Source organism: Amphiura filiformis, chromosome 3 (assembly GCF_039555335.1).
Source record: "Amphiura filiformis chromosome 3, Afil_fr2py, whole genome shotgun sequence".
NCBI classification, from domain to species: Eukaryota; Metazoa; Echinodermata; class Ophiuroidea; order Amphilepidida; family Amphiuridae; genus Amphiura; species Amphiura filiformis.
In genome coordinates, this window is record NC_092630.1 from 20,992,947 (window position 1) to 21,011,982 (window position 19,036).

The following is a 19,036-nucleotide window of genomic DNA, read 5'->3' on the forward strand; positions in this document are numbered from 1 at the left end:
TCATTTCCATTTGAGGGCTTGCTCCTCAGCAAATGTTACAGTATGGCTTTAATGTCTTTGTAAAAACCATGGAAGTTCCATGATAAGACATTGAATCCCACATAGAGCTCTAAAGCAGCCAAGATAGTAAGTCAATGGGTTTTCTTTCATTCTACCTCTAGTTTGGCTTAAAATGATCAGATATCCCTCCTGACAGTTGTTACTAATGTTATTTTCTCATGTTTTGGAAAGAAAAAATATTACATTGAACAAAATCATATATTTTTGGCCTTAAAACAGTACTATTGAAATGTTAGCAGTATGATCAAAAATAATTCATGGCACATTAATTACACATTAGAAAAGAGAAAAAAACAGGAGCAAAGGCAACTGAACTGGCCATGTGAAATAACGTCACGTATGGTTCCTGAATCTTAATACACTGAGTTGGCCAATGTTTATTTTATTTTGAAAACCAATATTTTGATGTGTTGACTATTTTTATCAAACATCTATTTTATGAAACATCATGACTGCACTTTCAAATATGAGGGTCAATTTCAACCCATTGATAAATAAATGTTATTGAAAAATAAATAATGCAGCAGAATGATATCATCTGAATCAATTACTCATTAACTTGTTTTGTGAACAAGTTTTGGAAAGTAGGTTGTATGAAGGGAAAACTTGAATGGTAGCATGTTGTGTGTCAGTCAGTGTATGATATAGGGGCTTATAATAGCTTTGATGTTAGCCTTTTGGTGAAAATATGGTCTCATATAAACTGTTCAAATTCAAATGCCATACATAATGTTAGTGATTAAGTTGTCTAATTTTGACCCAAAAAAGTGTGTGTTTTTTTGGTCAAAAAAAGTACACATTAAAAAACATCTGAATGACCAACCCTACCCTTTGGAAGGGATCTTTGGACAATCAAACAATTTTTTTCTGGCAAAATGGGCATAGTAGTACATAATGTCAATTAGTATGATGGGTACTGGGGCAAATTGGAATTATTTGGCATGCTAATTGTGCTAATCATTATGCTGAAAATGTTCTTGTTTTCTCACATAGATGCATAAAGGGGACAATATTTGACATTGTATATAAGTTTGAAGACAAAAGTTTGAAAACAATCCATATCCTAAACCAATAGGGTTACCCCCCTTTAATATCTCAGATAAAATAACTTTAAAAATGAAAACAAATAAATATTTGTGAGTTAAAATGTGTATCAAGATATATTAAGATAGTACAAAACAAAATAAGGCATTTTACATTACCCATTCCTCATCAAACTTGAGTCACTCCCTCGAGAGTAGAGTTTCTTAAAATTTGCTTAAATCCAGACAAAAATATCATTAATATTTCTGCCCCCTCTCCAGAATCTAAGAGGGGGCATAAGCCAATTATGTAGGTTTACTGAGACACTGGGGTGGCTGGGGTGGGATAAGGTAAGGGGAAGGGGAGTTACTGCTGCAAAATGATGTTCAATTCAGACTTATAATGTAGGCCTACATCACCAAGAGAAGTGCCAAACGTGTTGTAGATGTTGTATACAGTGATTATTACTCTGCTCTGTATTCTTTTCTTTGCAATATTGTGACATCAACACGTCCACACCCGGGACTTTATGCTTAGGCAATACGGTTCTCAAGCAATAATGTGGGGAAATCTGCCGTGTGAACTGTAGTTTCCCCGTAGTTATCCCCAAGAAAGTTGTGAGATTTGATGTTTTTCTTGAGTGATCCTCAAGTGGTCCTACAGCAATGTGAACAAGCCATTTTGTGGATGCTCATGCTTGAGTGCCAAGTTTAACTTATGATCTTGGTTTAATTATATTTAATATGGTTCAATTTGGTGTGCTAATAATAAGATCCCACAGTAAGCTTCCAGTTGTAATTCCAAAGCTGATGCCATCATGCATTGCAAAACTTGAGGATTCCGGTCTTCAATGGAGTCATTTGAACATGCAGTCAGGGATTGACTTAACCCTAACCGCCTAAGGGCTTTTTGGCGACAGGAAGGGAAAGAAGGAAAGAATAAAGAGAGAAAAGAAAGAAAGAAGTTGTTTGCTCTGGGTGGGATTCGAACCCGAGACCCTCGCATGCCAAGCACTCGGTCGGCGACACTTTGCCACGGGTCTTGGGCTTCGCTGGCCAGCGAAACCGTGCCTATATATCACTTAGGGCGATTGCGTCATCACACCACGTGGGATGCACGCATGAACAGCGCATATATCAAGTAGTATTTTGTAGTATACAGGAGGGTTAGGGTTAAGGAAGCCTATACTGAGGCGATAGTGGTAACCTAACCCTAACCGCCTAAGGGCTTTTTGGCGACAGGAAGGGAAAGAAGGAAAGAATAAAGAGAGAAAAGAAAGAAAGAAGTTGTTTGCTCTGGGTGGGATTCGAATCCGAGACCCCTCGCATGCCAAGCACTCGGTCGGCGACACTTTGCCACGGGTCTTGGGCTTTGCTGTGCCTATATATCACTTAGGGCGATTGTGTCATCACACCACGTGGGATGCACGCACGAACAGCGCATATATCAAGTAGTATTTTGTAGTATACAGGAGGGTTAGGGTTAAGAATCGTAATTCTCGAGTAATGTGAATCCCAAAGAATTCTATGAGGTCTGAACATTCCTATAAACATGATTAATATTGAGGTATCTGTCACCACTGGATGGATCATTACTCCAACACTCATATCAATTTTCCTTTGGTTTAGTCATAATTATTATAATAACAACTAACAGAGAAAAAGGGGGCAATTGCGCATGTGAGGCAGGTTTAAGTTACAGACTAATATGTAAATTTAATCAACAAATTTGTTTAGTAAAACCTTATCATTTCTATTTTGCAGGTAATAATTTGCAAGGCCACAATTTTTAATAGAAACTCAGAAAGTAAGGCATGTTTCATGTGCATGCATTGCTGATACAGGGTGAGGGCTGGTTGTACCCATCCCTACTCCATCAAAGGGGGGAAAGATAAAGAGAAGGGAAAGGGGAAAAAAGGAGAAAACAGGGAGAAAAAAGAGGGAAAAAGGGAAAAGTTTTTAAACTTCTTTTTGATGTTATATACTATACCACCATGTATAAATCACTTCCATTTTATATGATCATAGCAGATTAATTATAGTGATATTAGCCCTACCTATTTAAAAACAAAACTAAGTTATTATCCTTAAATGATCTGTATAGTACAGTATACATAACACCTTGTACATCCATGATAAAATATGATGATATCTTCTATGAACGAATTTCCTGTTCAAGTCAGTACGTCACTTGCTGCCTCTTCACTCATTAGATGGTGGAAGGAAGAAGCCAGCAGACAGACATTGCTGATAAATGTGTGGTTGGCTGCAAAAGCCTCCTGAATAATTCGCAAATTCTCAAAACTCAAATTACATCTTGAGGATTTTTATCAGACATCTTTGACCATGAGAATTTCCCATGAGATAGCATTTCAAAGAAAATCACTGCTCAAGTTTAGAGAATTATTCAGGCTTTTCCAGCCAATCACCAAACTCAAAATTTATTAAGAAAACAAAGTAACCATTTTCGGGTGGTTTTTTTTCTCTGAATCTTATCAAGAAAATCTGCCACCAAATGACATAGGTGTAGGCCCCTGGGGTTTACTACATACACTGGAGACTACCCCCTCCCTACTAACATGATGTGAATGGCCTTAGAGCAGGATTGCAAGGAAGTTTTTAGAAAATAGCTTGTGCACATTGAATCTGTTACTTTTTGAATATTCATTTGAGTACTGTATATCACCAGTGGCGATGCCATGGGGGAAAATTCCCCCTGTCAAAACTCTTGTACTCCAGTAACTCCCACCAGTACCGTAATAACCCAAAAAGACAAAATTGCCACAAATTTGTTGATTTTGCCACTCTGATATTCACTTTACCCCCCCCCTCCCCCATGCTCCCCAAAAAGATCCCTGGCACTCCCACTTTATATCACCTGGGAATCACAGGTCTTGCCCTGTTGAGACTGCCTTAGTTGCTGAGAAGCCCCGTATACCCCTTGTAGTTGTATTTACACTTGGGCCCCAGGGGGAGGATGGAGATACATCCCCCCCTCTAATTTTTTTCCAAGGACTCCCCCCCCCCGAATTTATTTATTTATTTCGAAATATTTATAAATTTAAAACAAATACATAATTTTTTTTTAATTGTACCTGTATTTAAAAAAAATGTTTGTAAAAAGGGTTTTTTTTTTCAGATTTGGAGATTCCCTGAACAAGTGCTACAATCATTTGTGTAGATTTTTTTAAATGGGGACAAAAGTCACTGCATCTATCTCTCCACTATAAATGCAAAATGAAAGAAGAAAAACCCTATATCCGCATACAGAGTTAATGAAGGAAGGAACCACAGACCCACAAAAGTGCAAGCAGTGTCCCATACCAGTGTATGTGGTACAGACAGATAGAACCTGTAGGCTTTCAAAAAGCTAATTATTGATGTGTGGTCAAGACAAATTTGAGCTAATAATATAATTGACATTTTTGGTTGAGTTGGACAAAAAAGTTTACCAATAATTATTTAAATATGAAACACCACGTATCATTGAATGTTTGTCAATATCAAAACTGTTTGAATTGGATTACTTTATCATTCTCAAAATTTGCATACCCAAAATGCCTTAATGATCAATTCTGAATATTGTTAGTGGGTTTTTAGCGGGTTCACCGTCCAGTGGCGTAGCTGCCGGGGGCAGGAGGGCAATTGCCTATTTGGGCCCCGCCCCTCAGACCCTGTGCCCCTAGCGCTATTTGGGAACCCCGCCCCTAGCGAAGGAAGAAAAAGGAGAGAGAGAGAGGAAAAAAGAGAGGGAGAGAGGGGGAAAAGAGAGGGGGAGATAGGAAGAGGAGGGGAAAAGAGATGGGGAATCCATACGATATGCAATACCATACGATTATTGTCAATAAGCCTGGCAAAATTGTCTATTTGGGCCCCGCCCCCCCAGTGCGGGGAAAAAGAGAAAGGGTGGAGAGAGAGGAAAAGATGGGGAAGAGAAGGAAAGAGAAAGAGGAATCCATAGGCCTACGATATGTAGGGCCATACGATTATTATCAATATACTCGACAATATACTTGTAATGACTTCTTGAAGACAAAGAAGTATAATATAAATCTTTTGAAATGCTAATTGGACAAAAGCACCTATAGGAACAGTATATTGACTAAAACAATAAAATGGTCAACCCAAAAAGAAAAGTTGAAAAAGGTGGTCAAGAAGGCTGTGTCCGACATGTTTCTTGTAGCATGCCACAACCGAACTTGATTTTCAGTATCGACACAAAATTGGCCGATTAAGTCATTTACCATTGAGCTATTTCAAACTTGGGGCCGGATTTACGATTAGACCAGATGGCCCCTAAAATAGCCTAAAGTATGCTCCCCAAAACACCATGTTTTGGACCGAAATATGGTAACATTGCTAAATTTTGCGCGCTTCGCGCGCACTAATCTTTACGTAAAATTTACCTTCATTTTTGGCTAAAATTGTCTGAAATTGGACATTTTTAGCGCGCTTCGCACGCACTTTAACCAGGAAATTAGCAATAATTATGTCCAAAATTCATTTTTATCAAGACCAAATTAGTAATAAAAAAGCAAATTTTTCTCAGTAATAACCCGGTTTACCATTTTCTCTCTTGGGCCACTGTATTGCCAAATTTAAATGTATTTACCTTTGTTTTTTCTTTTTCTTTGATTACTTGAAAGTGTACTTTTCTTTGAAAGTACACTTTCTTTTCGATGGGGGTGCGTCGCATCACTCGCACCTACCCCCATTTTCGTTTAGTGGATTTGGGCCCCGCCCCATACAGGCTTGCCCCCCTGGAAAAAATCCCAGCTACGCCACTGCCGTCGGACAAGTTTAGAACTGTCAAGCTTTCGTCAGGAGTGGCTCTGACTTCTTCAGGACAAAGTACCTAAGAATGAGACATGTAGACCGTCCCTTGCCTACTGATGGATCTGAAAAGAGCCGTTCACTGAAGACTGCCCCTTTTCAACAGAGAACAAGCAGATCTCGCCTATCTGCTAATTTTAAAGGTTTGGTGTCTCTGAAAAGAGCCGTTCACTGAAGAAGGCCCCTTGTCTACAGAAACAAGCAGACCTTGCCTATCTGCTGATTTTAAAGGTTTGGTAGCTCTGAAAAGAGCTGTTCACTGAAGACTGCCCCTTGTCAACAGAAAACAAGCAGATCTCGCCTATCTGCTAAATTTGTTGGCTCTGAAAAAAATATTAGAGATGACTTTTATTGCTAGTTAGTTCAAACTAAAGGATTAGGATTTAGCTATGTTTCATTTGGCATCATCATATATACATTATGATAAAAATTCCCTTTAAAAGGGAAGGCCAGCCTCAATGCAGAAGAGGTCTTGTAAATAGTTTGGGTCACCGTGAAAGGCATTTTTAGGATCACGCTTACATCCATGTTACATGACAGTTCACCAAACCATCAATGGTGAGAACATGCACACTGAAACAGCAAAAACATTAACTCCTATAACTCCTGTCAACTCTTTAATTCATTACTCCAAATTGTTCTGTATTTTTGTCTTTACTGCTTATTATTAAAATCAAGAAATACACTGCAGTTGTTAGTTAATTCACTATGTTAACTCAACTTACATGCACATTTTATTTTAAAATAATTTTATATTATTTACGCAATGTATAGTTTACTATAAAGTAGATAGTGGCAAGCACATGATAAAGGACTGATCATTCACTACAATCTTCACTTTTAAACTGTATTTTTTGAATGTGTTGATTGTTAGTCCGAAACTCCTGCAATGCTATGGACATGGCATCTTACCTACTCCATTCTGTAATAGTCTGCATTGTGTGTTTTCTCAGTCTTCAATCATTTTGTTGAATGCAATTTTATGAATCAAATAAAAAAGATAGAAATTGGCCTCACTTTAGTTATGTGTCATTTTACAGTATTTATAATTTATAAAGTAAGACAATAATTTATTTATTTTCTATAAGTGCATGTCAAAATATGGGATATATTGTTCAATATTATAGCTAGCCCCTAAAAACTTTATTTTCAATCGGATTTTTCCCGTATCAACATATCAATTATGCACTCACAGGCAACCAAACATCATGCTATGCTCAGTAGTCCACTGATATGACCTCGTGATCATTCCCCCGCTGACCATGTCATTTTTTTTTGATATGCTGATTGCTGAACAAGTTTATGTTTATGTGTAGGCCTAACCTATGATAACTTTTTAAGTCATAATTAATTCAAACATAACTTTGGCAATACACCTAGGTTTCATTATCATTGAGGTATAGGACTTTTTATTTTTTTGGAGGAGAGCAGATAAGGCAACTACTTGATTATATTTCTACATGTTCATACTACATACTCTGAAAATTTTAGAAAATTCGCATGAGTCCGTTTTTTAAAATCACATTTTGTTCCTAAATGGGGTTATAAGCGCCCTCAACGGGCACTCTCTCCATAGGGCTACATGTAAAGACCAGTTATAGACAACTGGCCCTCAAATAAAACGGACTCGTGCGAATTTCCTCAAATTTTGCATATGATGTAGATTTAACATCTGGAATGTAATGCAAGTGATGTCGTTGCTGCTCTCCTAAATTCATTTTTAAAATGTCCGCCCCAGACCAAGGTGATACTCAATCGTTTTCGTTCGTTGAAACGGCAAAACATACTTTCTTTTCCTTGCAAATCGAATTAGCAGACATCAAAAACATTTCCACCACGAGAAGTAAAAATATTCATACCAATAGAAGAAGGCTATAATCTTAGCTAATCTTTAGTGTACACAAACCCCATCTCAGAATTAGGTACCAGCCCTATGGGCTGGCGAAAATGCAGTTGCAGGTATTTCCAGGATCTGTGGTATTGTCCAGGTATCAATTTCAAACTTTTTTTATCTTCACCAGAGGTATTATGTTTCCTGTTTGTCCATCTGTCATACCATGTGTCCATCATGTCCATGTGTCATCTCATCCTTTAGAGGTTGTGGGTGCAATTAATGGTAAAGGTGTATACTGATGTGACATGGTCATAAGGTTTTTATTGCAAAATATATTACTAATTTGTTAGCTCATTTGTATGAATCAATACTTGCATGAATATGATGAATCAATACTTGTAAAATATTAGCCCAATTGTGGACTATTTGGGGTGCTATAAAGCAACAACCGCACAACATTGTTTCCCCTGGATCCATCCTTTGGGTTTTCATTTCCAGGAATTAGGGTTGTTTGCTGGTCAAAACTTTGCCTATTATTGGTATCCTGTGCGTTAAACAATTATCCTGTTTAACTTGAACTATGCATTCACCTGGACAAACTACCTGTTTATGGTATGTCCTGTCTCTTTACTGCGCCAAAAAAGTATTCTGAACACTTGGAATTATTTATTTTTAATTCTATTACCCCCACGACCCATTATTCAAAATCGCGCACTGTGATTTGTTGAAACGCGTCACGTGAAAGACCATTAATTAGCAATAAAGTGGCCAGGGCAATGAACTTTATGTTCTTCTCGCATCACAGCGCACAGCAAAGCGCGATGCAGTATATTAGCGCTGTTACGCAATCTACGCAAAGCATTACGCTTGGTTACGCTTTCTGCAATACTCGCTATCACTTATGCTTTGGCTACGCGTAGGCGCTCCACCTTGAGGTAAACAACTTGAAATATTTGGGCAAAAATGAGATATTTTCTCTTTAAATCGCACTATTTTGTGGTAATAGAATAGAAATAAAGGGTGCAGCATTATCCTTTACATAAATAATGTGTCCTCGGCAGTAAAACGTTTAAATAATGGGTTCGGCTGCGCCACCCATTATTTACGCTTTTACTGCCGAGGACACATTATTTGCGTGTAATGGATAATGCATTACCCTTTATTTCTTAAATAATGCACACTTAAAAAACAGCAGAGTAACACTTAATAAATGCTTAAACACTTTAATGGCTATACCCACAGATATTGGAATCTGTGATTGGAACCAAAAGTTTGAAATTGATCCTCTGCCTGACCGGAAGCCAATGCAAGGTGTGGAGGTATAGGGTTATGTGTTCACATCATCTTAGTCCAAAAATTATACGAGCAGCTTTATTCTGAATGTATTGGAGTTTGTTCAGATGAGTTTCTATGACCCTGTTCACATTAGAAAATTTTCTTCTTTCGACGAACCTCGAACAAAGATTGGAAATTGTTTTTTCCTAATGTGTACGCACTTTTCTTCCTTCGACGAAGATTAAAATTGCTTCGTCAAGTGCTTTGACAAGTGACCTTTGCTGGCTTTAATAATAGGTGGGAGTTATTAGCTTCGTTCGAGCTTTGTTAATTTTCATGAAATGTGTAATGTGCAATGTCTTCGTAACTTCGTTCGGTCTTCGTTCAGCGTAATGTGTACGCATGCTTAATTAGTTAATCAAGATTAACTTATCTTCGTCGAATGAAGACATTTTCTAATGTGAACAGGGTCTTTGATACCAGTTAGCAATGAATTACCATAGTCCATTGACCGGATAAGTGAAAAATTTGGATAAAGTGAATTATGTGTAATTCTCCATTGAATGACAATATGTCAAAATTGGAACAACAAAAGATTAATTAATATGGGGTGATAACACTGAAACGTGGTATTTGAGTGACATATATGATGTGATCAAGCAAAATCAATCGGAACTCGGAAATATTGATTTTGAGATATAGCCAAACAAAACAAAAATCAATGGGGTTTTCTGCAAAAGGCAGCTTTGTAAATACTTGTAACTATCCTATAAGAAACTGAAAATTTAATATTTCCAAGTTCCGACTGATTTTGCTTATAAATCACATCAATGCAGCATAAATGTCATTCTGAATGCTTCAGAGCATAAACATTAAAGTGTCAAAGCATAAAAACGTGTTTCCTGTGAAATTCACACAACTTGATAACCATGATAACAGAAAGATTCACATAAAAGAGGATAAGGGAGGTTGGATTGTATGGCCATTTAAGATGAGGCGAGTAACAGAGTAAACTAGAGGCAAATGGTGGTCATAGACCACAAACCTAGCTGGGGCATGTTGGTGTTGTGGAGGTATCTGACCCCTGCAAAATGTTCCAAAAATGTTCCCCTGTGATGAGGTTTGTTGTCACCGAGTTTTGAGTCCTGTACTCCTCACAGATGTCCAGAAAATGCAATTCTAAGATTTGACCCAGATGACCTTTGACCAGACACCTGCAAGATGTTCCATAATTCACCCCTGGTCATGAGTTGTCACCGAAGTTTGAGCCCTGTACCTCTTACAGATGTCCAGATAACGCAATTCTAAGATTTGGCCCCAGAATGATGTCTTTTGAGCTGACGCGGGCGAAGTGTTCCCATATGTTCCCGAGGTCATGAGGTTGTCACCGAGATTGAGCCCCGTGCCACCTCACAGATGTCCAGATATTGAAATTCGAAGATTTGACCCCAGCTGACCTTTGACCTGATCCATGCAAAATATTCCAAAATGTTACTCTTCTCATCAAGTTTATTGTCACTGAGTTTGAGCGCCGTACACCCTACATATTGCCAGAAAATGCAGCAATGCTAAGATTTGACATGACCCCTGCAAAATGTCCCCTGGTTGTGAGGTTTGTTGTCACTGAGTTTGAGCCCCATAAATACCCCTTTAGGGGCTATTATTTTCTTTGGAAGGAGGATCCCAAATATACAGGGGGGTCATAAATTTTAGGAAAGAAAAATACGGGGGGTGGGGGCATAATACTTTTGATGACCAAAATGTAGGGAGTCACAAGATGACCACAGATAGTGTGTTTATCTACTATACTAAAATAACCGGCGAAGTGAGTGTGTCTGTGTGTCTGTCTGTCCGGCTATGCGTTTTCGCCGCTTAAGACGATCGATCCGATATTTCGGATATGGATAGGTATCGGAAAAAGCATGTTGACCGCATGGTTTTCGAGGTCATCGAAGGTCAAGGTCAAAGGTCAATATTTCAAACTTTGTCCGATCGGGCTCAAACTTGGTGAGTGGAATCCTTGATACGAGGGGAATGTATGCACAAAATAAAATCCGAGGTCACCCGAGGTCAAAGGTCATTACGGAGGGTTCAAATTTCAAACTTTGTCCAATCGGGCTCAAACTTGATGGGTGGAATCCTTGATACCAGGGGAATATATGCGCGCAAGAAAATGCGAGGTCAACCGAGGTCAAAGGTCATTACGGAGGGTTCAAATTTCAAACTTGGTCCGATCTGGCTCAAACTTGGTGGGTGGAATCCTTGATACCAGGGAATATATGCGCGAAATAAAATCAGAGGTCAACCGAGGTCAAAGGTCATTACGGAGGGTTCAAATTTCAAACTTTGTCCGATCGGGCTCAAACTTGGTGGGTGGAATCCTTGATATGAGGGGAACACGTAAAAATATAATCGAGGTCATCCGAGGTCAAAGGTCATCCAGGGGCTGCATTTTAAACTTCGCCTGATTGCGGGTAAAACTTGGTGAAAGTAATTCTCCATATCACGGAGCATGAACAAAATCAAACCGAGGTCATTCGAGGGCAAAGGTCATATGGGGTCAGTATGCCCAACTGGGAAGTGGTAGAAAGAATCCTCGATATGAGGAGAACGTGTCAAAAAGTCATCAGGGGTCAAATAGCATTGCCATCAGTTACTCTCACAGCAACGGGTGAACTAGTTTTATTCAAAACTAGCGGGAGCTATACTAAAATAACCAGCGAAGTGTGTGTGTCTGTGTGTCTGTCTGTCCGGCTATGCGTTTCGCCGCTAAGACGATCGATCCGATATTTTGGATATGGATAGGTATTGGAAAAAGCATGTTGACCGTGTGGTTTTTAAGGTCATTGGAGGTCAAGGTCAAAGGTCAAAATTTCAAACTTTGTTCGATCGGGCTCAAATTTGGTGGGTGGAATCCTTGATACGAGGGGAATATATGCCCGAAAAAAAATCGAGGTCAAGCGAGGTCAGAGGTCATTACAGAGGGGTCAAATTTCAAACGTTGTCCGATCGGGCTCAAACTTGGTGGGTGGAATCCTTGATACGAGGAGATTACATGCCTGAAATAAAATCGAGGTCAACCGAGGTCAAATGTCATTACGGAGGGGTCAAATTTCAAACTTTGTCCGATCAGGCTCAAACTTGGTGGGTGGAATCCTTGATACGAGAGGAATATATGCCCAAAATGAAATGGAGGTCAACCGAGGTCAAAGGTCATTACGGAGGGTTCAAATTTCAAACTTTGTCCGATCGGGCTCAAACTTGGTGGGTGGAATCCTTGATACCAGGGGAATATATATGCGCGAAAAAAAAAACCGAGGTCAAAGGTCATTACGGAGGGTTCAAATTTCAAACTTTGTCCGATCGGGCTCAAACTTGGTGGGTGGAATCCTTGATATGAGGGGAACACGTAAAAATATAATCGAGGTCATCCGAGGTCAAAGGTCATCCAGGGGCTGCATTTTAAACTTCGCCTGATTTCGGGTAAAACTTGGTGAAAGTAATTCTCCATATAACGGGACCATGAACAAAATCAAACCGAGGTCAATCGAGGGCAAAGGTCATATGGGGTCAGTATGACCAACTGGGCTTAAAAGTGGTAGAAAGAATCCTCGATATGAGGAGAACATGTCAAAAAGTCAAAAGGGTCATATAGCATTGCCATCAGTTACTCTCACTGCAACGGGTGAACTAGTACTACTAAAATAATAGCCGTTGTATGTCTGTGTGTGTGTGTGTGTCTGTCCGGCTATGCGTTCCGACGCGCTTCGACGCATCGTTCCGATATTTCCCACATAGATGGGTATCGGGCGCGCGCTGTTTACCGAAAGTGGTTTTGAAGGTCATCGGAGGTCAAGGTCAAAGGTCATAGGGGAAAAATACCCCGCATGGATCAAAGGTCAAAATTTCAAACTTTGTCCGATCGGGCCCAAACTTGGCAGGTGGGGTCCTTGATACGAGGGGAATATTATGCCCAAAATAAAATCGAGGTCAACCGAGGTCAAAGGTCATTACGGAGGGGGTCAAATTTCAAACTTTGTCCGATCAGGCTCAAATTTGGTGGGTGGGATCCTTGATACGAGGGGAATATATGCCCAAAATAAAATCGAGGTCAACCGAGGTCAAAGGTCATTACGGAGGGGTCAAATTGCAAACTTTGTCCGATCTGGCTCAAACTTGGTGGATGGAATCCTTCGTACGAGAGAAGCATGAAAAACATTATATGGAGGTCATCCGAGGTCAAAGGTCATGGATTTCAAACTTTGTCCTATCGGGCTCAAACTTGGTGGGTGGAATCCTTGATATGAGGGGAATATATGTGCGAAACAAAATTGAGGTCAGCCGAGGTCAAAGGTCATCTAGGGGCTAAATTTAAATTTTGCCCTATTGTGCTTAGACTTGATATGATCGAGCATGAAAAATTACATCGAGGTCATCCCAGTTCAAAGGTCAGCTGGGGTCAAAAAGTGTGTCTCTCATGCAGATGGTGCCCTAATAGCTACATGGCCATTACAGCTGCAGGTGCACTAATAGCCGTTGTCTGTCTGTGTGTGTGTCTCAGTCTGTGTGTGTGTCTGTCCAGCTATGCGTCCGCCAAGACTTCGACGCATCGTCCCGATATTGCACACATAGATGGGTACCGGGGGCGCTGTTTACCAGGTAGTTTCAAGGTCATCGGAGGTCAAGGTCAAAGGTCAAAATTTCAAACTTTGTCCAATCGGGCCCAAACTTGGTGGGTGGGATCCTTGATATGAGGGGAATATATGCCCAAAATAAAATCGAGGTCAACTGAGGTCAAAGGTCATTACGGAGGGGTCAAATTTCAAACTTGGTCAGATCGGGCTCAAACTTGGTGGGTCGAAACCTTCGTATGAGGGGAGCATGAAAAACATTATATGGAGGTCATCCGAGGTCAAAGGTCATGGATTTCAAACTTTGTCCTATCGGCCTCAAACTTGGTGGGTGGAATTCTTGATACGAGGGAATATATGCTAAAACAAAATTGAGGTCAAAGGTCATGTAGGGGCTAATTTAAACTTTGCCCTATTGGGCTTAAACTTGATAGGTGGAATCCTTCGTATGAGGGGAGCATGAAAAAAATTACACCGAGGTCGTAAGCTGAATTTATACTCGATCGCCGAGCGATGCGATTAATCGCTTTTGAAAAAGCGATTTGCAATCGCCGAATTTTATGCGATGCATCGCCTGTCGCTTTTGCATTTATACTTATCACGGCGATAGCGATTGCAGACGACAATTAAAATATTCTAAATGCCACAAAATACAGTTTTAAACATGAGTTGCTGTCAATAATTATTGCTTTGAATTAATTTATCACCAAAAGTTAAAAATCGAGAAAGGTAAATTAATAATAGCAAAATAATAGATCCAGTTGGTTGTATATGATTGGTTGACGATTCACGTGTCAAGCGATATCGCTGGGAAGTTGAGATTTCTTCAACTTGCAAAAGCGACGCTGCTTTTGCCTCCGCGATTTGAATCGATTGATCGGCTTGACGCTCTGGAAATGTAAGTAAACATTGAGCATGCGTGAAAATCGCTTTTCTGCAAAAGCGATCGAGTATAAATTCAGCTTTAGGTCATCAAACAGTATCGCTATCATGCCAGTGCTCTCACAGCATCAGGGCTCTCACAGCTGCAGGTGCACTAGTAGAGTAAACAGGAGCAGTTAGTAAACGGGAGTGGTTAATAAAGATGTTGAACGGTGATGATAAACATATTGTGTCTTGGACTAAAACATGAATAGAAATTATTATTATTACCCAGGTATAATTCTGGTTTACCCTGTGCACCCTGTGTTTTAGGGTTTGGTTAGGGGGATGTCATTTTCTTCGTCGGGGGGTCGGTGACCGAGTAAAATTTTTATGACCCTCCTATTATGGGCACAATTTTTTAGACCCCCCTATGTTGGGTCGAACATTTTATGACCCCCCCACTTCCACCTACACAGACTCAAGACAAATTATTCATTGTCGAACAAAGGCGAGGAGCGATCAAAACTTTTAGAGCAAAGAAAGTGTGTGGAGTGCGTTAAAATTTAATTGTGTGTGTAAAGAAGGCGCGCTTATAGACTAATCCAAGTAGCCAAGTCATGGTCAGGATTTGGTCGGACATCTTTGGGTAGCCGCTAGCACCAACCTGGTGCTTTGAGCGTCCAATTGTGCAAATAAAAGCCGCCTAACACCTAGAGAAGATGCAAGGACGAGGAGGGTTAATAGAATAATAGCTAATAATATATATAATGGAGATAATTCCATGAGGTAATCCCGTCGATCTATTCATATATATAGCCCTTTTGTTCGCAAGTACATCAATGCATAGATACCGCGTGTATTAATCCGATTATTATGTCACTTCAACAGCGAATAGACCATGCTGTGTGTTTTGTCGAAGGAACTGTATTGTGTTATTCTTTTGTCTGCCTGTGTTTTCGCTGAAGTGTAAAGCGGGTGATGGAATGCAGTTTAAAATTTCCGCCAAGGCCGAATCATTTCACATTTTGAGTGCATTGTAGCCGACGGCTACCCAACTAAAGGCTGCTAGTCAGGTGTAGAAATGCGTGTATTTGGATTCGTCTATATGCGCAAAATATCTGCATTATATAATGAAAGATTGTGTGCAAGAATACATGCACAGCGCGCGAAAAGTTGTGAGTCACCAGCCCTTAATAATTCTATACCCCTATTTTGGGTGTTGAAAATTATAACCCCTATAATTGGTCTACAAATTCTATGACCCCCACTCCCCAGTATATTCATGACCCCCCCTTCCAAAGAAAATGACAGCCCCCTTATAATTTAAATTTAAATTAGGGTTAGGATTAGGTTAGGTTTATAAACGGTGAGGATTAGGGTTAGGGTTATAATTGGGGTTGCTTAGGTTAGGGTTATACTTGTGCAGGGTCTACCAGAATTATTCCAATACCCATGAATAGTCCTGTAACTATCACTAAATAGAATTAAATTAATTAAACTATGATCAGTCTTACCTTGTTAGTACTAGCTAGTATTTCTCATTCAAGATCACCATGATTACAGAAAACAGCAAATGGGTGATAACCATGATAACAATAAAATGTACTGGTACCATTAACTCACAGATTATAAACATTTATCCACAGATTATAGAAGGAATTTTATCATACCACGATGCACTGACCAATTTTCATCTAACACTGAAACCTTTTAGAAATGCAGTTTTAACTTGTTGTAGGGCATAAGGTTGTGCAATAAAAATTATTTACAATATTACTTGTATACCCTGACCTATTGACCCCTTAAAAAGCTCAAATGTTACAGTCCATGACATATATACTACATCAAATGTAATGTGGCACCACAATAGTGCTGCCGCGCACGCACAGTATAATACCCAGTGGACTCGGGAGGTATCATGAAGGGTTCCTGCCCTTTACCAATTACTAGACTTTTAAAGGCTTTTATACTATTTTCCCCAACTTCATAAACAAACAAAAAAGGTAGGGAAAACAAATGAATTCATGTCCCGCATTCATGTAGGTCTATTCCATTTGCAAGCTATTTTTGTGTTATGCATAATCTTAAACCATGTTTAATTTCCCTGTAAAATACAAGAACACCAATTGTTAATGTTTTAAACCACACAAATTAATGCAAGATGTTTTTAATCAAACAAAATAAGATACATACTCTAAGATATAAGTATAAAACAAAAAACCCTAACATCAGAAGACAAGAAAATCCCCAACAATCATTTACTTAAGCAAAACATAGAGCCTGTAAACAAATGCTAGCTAGAGTTTGATATTAACTGCCATGATAATGGCACTGAAAGAATTAAAGTTCCTACTGCAAAGGAAACACATCTGATAGTTTCATATACCGGTACTAACATTGGAATTACTAATCAAGCCAAAAACACATTCATTACAAAGAAAGAGGCCAGAGAACACTTTCATTAATACAAAGAAAGAGGTCGGACATAACCATACAGAAATAAATGCTAAACATTTTAAAGCCTGGCTCATTAATCCCCTGTTTCCAAACATACCACCAAAGTCTGTAAAATACGGGTGCAAAATCAAAATCAAAAGATAAGCCAGAGCCTAATACTAGTACTTTTAATAGTAAACATAATATTAAACCTATAAATTTATACTACAATTACTGTTAAGGAGTGCCTTTAACACACCTGCATGGTTCATATCAAAATCACATTTCTATTAAAAAACCTATATAAATATGCCATTACTGCTTATTTCCACTGCATTGACATTCAACCTTAAAGAAAACCTTTGGCTTTGCAATCACCTAAAGTTATTCACTTTGTTCATGTGCCCATATGCCATTATTTCAACTATTGCTTCCTACACAAACTACTGTCACTATTATCCAAGTTTTCTGCAACAACCTTTCAATTCCAACTAACTGCATCCAAAATCATATTAGCCATCAATCCTCCCACACATACATTCCCTGGGCTTGCAGAAACAACAGGTCATTAATTACCTTTTCAACTAATTAAGTGCCTTAGGTTAAATAACAAATTACAGTAACAAACTAACAAACACATTCATTCCTTTAGAAAAACAATGATTCAAAAAGACCAAACCATATCTTCACTAGTCAAATAATTCTTACATAGCATCAAGTCAGGGTTTCATACTCAAAGGGTAACAAAAAAAAAAACATGTGCATTTTCACTTTGTTGCCAGCGGAAGAAAACGGGAAGATTACAGTGGTTTGTTGCCAGCGGAAGAACCCGAACGATTACAATACCTAGCTGGGGGTGTAAACCCCAGCTAGGTAATAAATAGTGACTGGTCTTACGAGGAGTGTCACTCCTGGGTGGGGAAAATAGTTTTATTATATTCCTTACTTTCTTCCCTTTCCACCACTGGGAGATCACAATTTCTTGGAATTTCCACATTATGTTAATTTAAGTCCAAAGAGTTATTCAGTCAGTAAGTATCGGTATTAGTAAGTAAGTAAACAAGTACATAAAGTAAGATACACTTCTGTTGGCTGGACTTTATGGTCCAGCAAAAAATTATCAAACATCTTGAATTTGGTGCAAAGTTACATTCCAATCTTAGGAATTTCACTGTGGTCTGCTCATGCTGCGAGCAACCAACTCCAGAGATCTGGTATATTCCAAATATTTGTTTATGCCAACTTGTTGGCTTTGGTGTGCTCACTCCTGCAGAGTTTGTCAAGGCACTAAGTCATCATACCCCAAGCTTGCGTCCCATGTCAACAATAAAGTATTAAAGATTATTAGAAATTGATATTTATTTCCAATTGTTATGGTCTTATTCACTTCATTATTATTTGTTAGTTTGCAAAGGATTTACAAGCTTCTGTGCATCATAAAATTTAAGGGGTCCATGCAAATGCGCAAGAATTCGACCCCTGTGCTAACAAGCTCGGGCTGCACATAATGAATGTCACCATCAGCATGATCAGAGGGAACTGGACCAGTTCTAAGAAGTATGTAAAGTTTGATAGCCAATTTGAGGCCCCGGCCTGATGCCCACAGAAGTATGGGTCCAACAAGAATATGTGTACAAAAATGCACTGGAACAAGTGATGAAAATCACTATGATCATACATGCAGACAAACTGAACCAAAATAAATACAACAAATGTAGATACAGAACACAGATCCTGTATAGAAGTAAGCGAAGTTTGATAACCAGATATGACCAATTCCAGAGCCGACAGAAGACAGAAAAAAAATATTTTGAGCAAATAAGCTGCTTTTCTTTAGGGACAAACAACAAAATATAATATACTACAAATTCAAACAAGCAAAAACTACATGCTGAGCTCAAGTTCAAATTCGAGTAAATGGCAAGTTCAAATTGAAGAGTGGTAGTATTTATAAGCAAGACAGCAGGTTAAGACTAAAATAAGCAATGTCTTCACACCATGAGTTTGGGTGTACTACTGAGTACATGCATGTTACCAGAAGCTACCAGAAATTGTTGTTATGATTATGAATACATATTACT

General features: G+C 39.0%; 1 protein-coding gene across 1 annotated transcript in view; it reads left to right on the plus strand.

The window, feature by feature from the left end:
* LOC140148198 (synapsin-like) overlaps nucleotides 1-19,036 on the plus strand; it is a 503,295-nt gene that overhangs the window by 420,162 nt on the left and 64,097 nt on the right. The gene's annotated exons all lie outside the window — the stretch shown is intronic.